The following is a 7688-nucleotide window of genomic DNA, read 5'->3' as shown; positions in this document are numbered from 1 at the left end:
TGTTGTTAGTGTTGTTGTTTCATGATTTCTGAGATTTTTTGTTTCCAAGATCTTTCATCCATTTGAGGCTGAGAATGCTCTTGACCTTGGCAGATCCAAGCTTGTTCTTCTTCTTGTCTTCTTTGTCAGAACGTGGAGGATCAGGGTGGCTATCCCATTGATCTGCCCAGGACAACCCTGAATCCATTTCTGCTTTGGATTCCTCTGGATGATGAAGATGATGATGATCACTCATATTTTTTTTTTCCTGTTAGATTTCGCCGTTATTTCATATTTGTTCTTTTTACTTATTTTAAACTCTGTTTTCTTAGCCATTGTTATTTTAGTAACAGAGATGGTCAATTTGGTTAAATAGGCTCTGATCATGCCAAGACTGGTCTTTATCAATCCTTAATCCTTATCCTTAATTTGAGGTTTTTCTATTTACCCTCTTAGGATTCTGTGGTTTCAACCTAATTAATAATTTCCTCTTGACTTGGTCTTCTTGCCATAATGGCTAAATTAGGATGCCATCAATCAATCTTAATTGTATGAGCAAAATAATATGACTTCTCCTATATTTTATCTTAATTACATATCCTTCCTTCTAATTTAAAAACTTATGTGAACATTCCACATTATAAATAGTTATAAAACATAAACATATCTTCTATTTTTAAAATATTATTTCTATCCATCCAATCATTAATTAACTGTAATCCTTTTTTAAATATAAATTTTGTATAAAAATCTTAAATTTTGAAAAATTAATGCATATGTTTTTTATTAATTTTTTATTTATATTTTAATCTTTTTAGTTATATAAATGTATTTATTTAGTGACATTTTCTAGTTTAAATATATAAATTGGCCAAAATAATATTTGATTAAAAAAGCTTAATGAAATAAATATTTAATATAATAAAATACTCAATATAAATTATATTTATTTTCCATTTTTTATTTTAATGCAAAATCTAAATTATTCATTTAAATATTGACATAATTATTTAAAGTTTTAAAATTGGGAGAGAGAGAAGACAATTAGATCATAAGGGTGAAATAATAATTTTAAAATTTTCACCATAATTACACATAAAAAGTAAGTATTTTAAAATATTTAACGGAACATTTTTAATGGTGTTAACAATTAGACTAAAGTATAGGTTTTGAAAATAGAGGGAAAGCTTCTGTAATTTAAGAAAAATGAAAGGCATGTCATTATATTTTACTCTAATTATATTTGAATTTAAATTCTCTAAAATTATGATTATATAAATTTTATTAAATTTGCTTCTTCTTTTTTTAGGGAAAAAAGAGAAGATTTTATATTTTATAAAAAATAATAAAAAATTATTAATAAAAGAGGACACTTCACAGAAATTCTTTTCTTTGTCCAACCAAAACTTCACAGAAATTTATGAATCTCAATTTTAAAATATTTAAATCTATCATGTTCATAGTACTAATAAATAAGCAATTCATAATTTAATACCCTTTTTAAAAAAATGCACTACAAATTATTATCTCTTGTATTTATTATTTATAAGCATGTAGAGGAATAGTATTTATAGAACATAGAAATTTCAGGAACTTTTTTTTTGTCTAGAAAATAATGTCAATTTGTTGACTGATTGTATGGGTTTTCTATACGTTATTAAAATGACGGTTACGAGTCTACCCATTACTAGTATCCTAAAAGAGTAAAACCAAAATTCATTATTTCTTCTTGGGCAATTGGATTGCTAACATTAGAAGGATTGGTCCTCTAGTTAGAAATATTTTCTTTTTTCTTTTTTCTTTTTTTTTCAATAACAAGGGAGATAAGCTAAGCAATGCCAATGTATTGCTGAAGCACAAGAGCTAAATCAGGGGTTAGGAAAAAGACAAGATGAAAAGGAATAACACAGGACAATGCCTGTTTGGCAAGTGTATCATCAGCTTCATTTGCATCTCTTGAGATATTATGAACTTTCACATGCCAATCTTGAGTCAGCAAAATTCTAGTCTCAGTGACCAAATCCATATTAGGTGAGGAAAAGGGCTTTTACCATTCAGTAGTTCCACAATTTCAATTGAATCAAACTCAAGAATAAGCTTTCAGTACTTTAAATCCCAAGCCATTTTAAGTCCTCATGTGCATACTTAGAACTTGTTTTAACTGGGAGATCTATTCTTTCATGAAACCTTGTGGTCTTATTAGGTTAAGTTTCTCTTATCTAAAATGGTTATTTAAAAATAAAATTAATATTTAAAATGGTTATCTAAAATGGTCCCTTCATATTTATTTTATATTGTATATCAATATTAATATATTGCCATACTGAGTTGTATGTGTAGATAGAAATTGACAAAATTTAAAAATAAAATAAAAGAAATATAACTCATAATTCAAAAAACATGGAACATACTAATTAGATATAAGGGTTAAAGTTATAATTTATCTCTCAACTGTTTTTCAAGTTCGCTAAGCACCCTCAAAGTAAGGGTGATGCAATGTTACTTCTCATTTATTAAAAATAGGATAATGTTGCTTTTCCATTAAATATCAATTAATTTGACAATTAGTTGACCTATAAAATTATAGAGAAGAACCCAAAAAATATTAGTCTGTTAGAATTTATTTGTAATTTAGAATATTTAATTAGTATTAATTTTCTTATAATTTTTTTTTTGAAATTGTTGAGTCATTCTTTATAATGTTATAGGTCAACTAATACTCAGATTAACGGATATTCAATAGATATGCAATCTTTTTTGGTTTTTAATCTATGAGGGTTAACATTGTGCTGCTCTTGACTTGAGAATTCCTAGCACACTTGAAAAGTTGAGGGCAAATTAATATTTTAACTCTATGATAAATTTTATTACAATTACTAATAAAACGGGCATTTCTAAAAACTAATAATAAAAAACAAAACACACAACTCAACAAATCATCATATCCCTTCACTATTCACAAGTAATTGAATTCTTAGGGGGCAAAAAGCTGCATAATGATTGATTTGTTAAGCGCTCAAATAGAATCAAATAATAGTAAATTCTTTGGGAGAGTTTTGCCTCTATCTATCGGGAGCTTTTCCTCATTTGCTCCACGCTCCTTTTCATTCTCTGCTGCTTCTTTGGTCTTCTCCTCCTTTTACTCAGATGGCACCTTCTTCTTTTACTCTCTTTTATTGTTCCTTTTATGGATTCCACTAACAAGGATAGATTTCTTAATCACGAATGGTGTGTGCTTCATTATTTGTTTGCTGAAGTTCATGATCATAGAAGATTTCATCCGTCAAAATTTTGTTCTTATATCTCACGTTTCTGGAATCTTAGGGATGAGTTTCAAGTTATTCAATCATGCAAAAATTGTTTTCTTCTTTTCTTTAGCAATATTTATGATTTAAGTTTCATGTTAAATAATGACGGTCCTTTGATCTTTAATGGTTGTTTGGTCATTGTAAAAAAAGTGGGAACTTGCTTTTCTCCGTGGCTTCAAGATGTTTCATTTACTTCGGTTCCAATTTGGGTTTTACACTGCCTCTTTTGCTTCCGTTATTGGAGATTTATGGGCACCTTTTTAAACTTTTGATGATGAGAGTTCTACTAGTGCTTTTGGAATCAGGATGCGATTCTCATTGATATTTCTCAGCCACTTAAGCTTCAAGTAGTTCTGGTTTTTGTTGATAATTAATATGGAGTTTGACTTTAGCATTTACTATGAACGTATTAATCGGATTTGTTTTAATTGTCATGTGGTGGGACATGCATCACTACAGCATTTTTCTTTATAACAACAGTTCAAAACTTTTACTATAACTATAAAATCTATTGATTACTTTGACAATATTTTTTAACTGTTGCATATTCCAATGTTACTTATTATCTAACAGTTTTTTAAATTTGAGACAACACTTAACAAAAACTGTTTCCTAAAAGTATGATAATAGACTATAGTTTTCACGTCAATTTATTGCAACAGTTTCAAATTGTTGCCTTTCTATAAGAATAGGCAACAGTTAAGAATTGTTGTATAAACTTAAAATAGGAAAAATTTAATATTTCTTTCCCTTTCTGAGATTCAAACCTTAAACCTTTTGGATATAAATCTAACCTCTTAACATTATTATTTCGTTATCAATTACAAAATATTATATATAGAGATAATTTTTAAAGTAACATTTGAATTAATTTAATAAATAAAATATTAAATTAATTAAATAATAAAAAATGGCCAATGGGGTCACAAAAGGAAATTCTCTCAATGGAGGAGCGCCTTGCGTCCTTCAAAAGCTGCCCTAAGGACAAATCACTACCCTATCCAAACAATGATTGCTCAATTATAAGAAAGCAAAAATATGAGATATTAGCGATGGAGAGGATGATGCCATGAATGCTTACTTCTTCTTTGATCAAGAATTGCACATCTTAAATACTTTGTCTCTTGATATGGTCCTTGAAATGCAAGAAAATATTGAAGCACTCAGAATAGTTGATGAAGCCCAACTAATGATTCCTGAAGCATTACCAGTGGCTCTGGAAGTTCAACCAACAACTCCTGCAGCTCAACCACCAACTATAGCTCCTTTCTTCAAAGACAAACTCATGAATGTGGGTATCAAGCCTGATGAAGTAGAGGATGATATAAAGCTAGGTGAGGATGACATGATTATAGGCTCAAATGAAGGAATCCCCATGATAGATTTCTCAGCAAAAGTTCTTGAAGTTCTTAATAAGAGAAGGGGATTTTCGATTATGGTCAAGTTACTTGGCAAACCCATTAGATACAGGCAATTGTGATTGTAGCTACAAAACGTTTAGCACCCCTTAGGTCAGTTCCAACTTAAGGCCTAAATGAAGGATGTTTCATTGTCAAGTTCAAGGAAGAGATTGACTATCATAATGCTCTACTTAGTGGTCTATGGCCTATATGGTCGCTACCTAACAATTCAACCATAGACACCCTCCTTCAAGCCACATGATCATGTGATTAATCAAGTTATTAGGTGGGTTAGATTGCTTGGGGTTCCAGCTCGTTGCAACCATAAGAACATTATTAGATCTATTGGAAGCATTTTTATTTAGTTTATTTGGATCAATTACATTACTGACTCTAGGGATCTTGGGAAGTTTGTGCGATTAGCAATTATTATTAACTTGACTAAGCCACTAACATCTAAGATTCAAATCAATGGAGAAACAATTTATGTTTAGTATGAGAACCTCCCTTTGATATGCTATCATTGTGGACGTTATGGCCATTTACAAGACAGTTACCCGAACAAAATGGAAGTCACGGTTGAAGGACCACCATAAATAGTCGCGAGTAAACCAAAGGCTATTCTAGATGTGATTAGCACAAACACGACAAAGGTAAAAGGAAAGATAATCATGCTACAGGTAGAGGTATTGCTACATCCTTAAGGTTTGATATCATTAATGCTGCCACTAAAATTAAGGATTAGGGACATTAAGTATATGACATTGTTAGCATATGCCCTACTGGAGAAGCTACTATCCTATAGTATAAAGTAAAAGAGACAAAAGCTCCCTACAAGATGAATTCTAATTCGAGACCAAATAATAGTACTGTATCAACTCCTAGTAAAGATTGCATCTTTAATGAACCTATCTGTAAGGACATGCTAAACCACCATAAGTTGTGACAAAGCCCAACACCATGTAATTATGGTCCAAGATGCTAGGATCTTATTGAAGAGTCTACCAAGCCCATCTAAACTAATAATAATGAACCAAGCCTATCTAAATCAATACCAATTGGCCTAACATCCATGCACATAGCCCATTCTTTAAATAATAGGTAGGTAACTTCACATCCTAAATTGTCCTATGCAATTGCAAAGAATAGGGGTGTCCATATATCACCTAGGCTTAAAATTAAGAATCTTAAGGAAAAGCCCAAGGATGCTCAACCAAGACCTTTAGTTCATGCCATGAAGGATATTTGCTAAAGGTCTTCATGAAGAGAGTTCCCAAGCTATCAATGATGAGGCCATTACCATGCTGGTTGAAGGAGTTGATTTTAACTTGGCTTCTGAGCAATAAATTTCTTCATGGTTATGTCCATGTTTGTTTGGAATTCAAGGAGCCTTTAATCAAAGGTTTCCTTCCATTTCTAGATCTTTTATGTCTAACTACAAACTTGAAATTTTTGTTATTATAAAACCTCAAATTTCAAGAAATAAGGCTGACAATGTTATTAACAAGCTGAGATTTCATTCCTTTCATAAAGTTAAAGCTTCAAGCTTCTCTATAGGCATTTGGATTCTTTAAACTAATAAAGTGAGTGTTAACATTATCCTTAATCACATCTAGTTCATCCACATGGATGTGTGTTTTCTTACAGACAACAAAAATTTCCCCTTTTTGGTAATTTATGGTAGCCGTTAAGCTAATTTTCAAAAATTCTTAGGGTAGGATCTATCTCATTTAGCCTTATATTCTCACCATCCTTGGCTCTTAGATGGTGATTTTAATGAAACTATTAGTCATAATGAAAGAATAAGGGGTTCTAAATGTCTAAATTATAGGTGCAGCCTCTTAAAAGCCTTCATTCAATATCACGGGCTTAAAGGCTTGGGCTTCAATTGCCCAACATATACTTGGAGAAGGAGCACATTCTTGGTTTTGTTGGATAGAGCCATTTCCAACCAAAGTTAGCTCAATACTTACCAAGCTAGTTAGGTGGATGGTAACATCCCATATTTTAAATTAGAGAATTAATCAAGAGAAATATGTGTGACTAAGGACTTATTTGTGAAATTATGTTTTATCAAGGGTAATGAATTATTTAGATCTTAATTATGGTATAAATTGGGCTTAAAAACATGTATGCGGGTTGTTCGAGGTTCAAAAATAGGTATTAGGCTGAGTTGGGCCTAGCAGAATTGAGCTTAAGTCAAAATTACCCATTTTTTATATTTCACGCATGGATTAGAGAAGAAGATAGGTCATCTACTCGTGAATCTTAAGTGGCATTCATCCATATGTAGACATATTTAACACTGGCACGATTGTGCACAGATGAACACTGATAAAATAGTCATTGTTCTATAAATCATATTAGTTTGCACAAGAGAAATTGAAGAAAAATGAAAGATCTTTATTAGGGCACAAAGATTTGATATGTTGGAGTGGTTTTCAAGCCTAAGAATAATTTGAGTTAAGTTCCTAGGCTATTTATCTCTTATTTTACATAGTTTTCTCTTAGATTTATGGAAGTTTTTCCATTAGAGTTTCCTATGGGTTTAGTGATCCAAATTCATAGGCACTAAATCTAGTTATTGGGGCTAATATAAGTGTAATGGGTGTTTTAGAGCATGATTTTAGGTTGAAACTCAAATTTGATGATCATGGGTTAAGCCTAAGATTTCATGGTTAAATTTTTTATAAATATGAATTTTAAAGGTGCTTTTTTGATGATTACGAATTTAGTTAGGTTTAGAAAAATGTTTGTAAGTTATTAGGATGATGATTTAGGTCTTAAGTCAATCCCTCAATTTTTGAGATTTGTTAAATGTAAAATCAAGTTTCCCAAGAGTTTAATTATGATAATTGGAGAATTAATGGGTGTATTAAAAGTGAATTAATAATAGGAATGATTTAGATTGAGGTTTTAAGTATATGGAAGGGTGTTGGGTTAATAAGATTAATTAATAGATGCCAAGTGATGGTAAGCATATATTTAAAAGCTTATACTT

Source organism: Prosopis cineraria, unplaced genomic scaffold, assembly GCF_029017545.1.
Source record: "Prosopis cineraria cultivar Desert tree isolate PC_DT_omini unplaced genomic scaffold, ASM2901754v1 PC4, whole genome shotgun sequence".
NCBI lineage: Eukaryota > Viridiplantae > Streptophyta > Magnoliopsida > Fabales > Fabaceae > Prosopis > Prosopis cineraria.
This window is presented reverse-complemented; position numbering follows the sequence as displayed.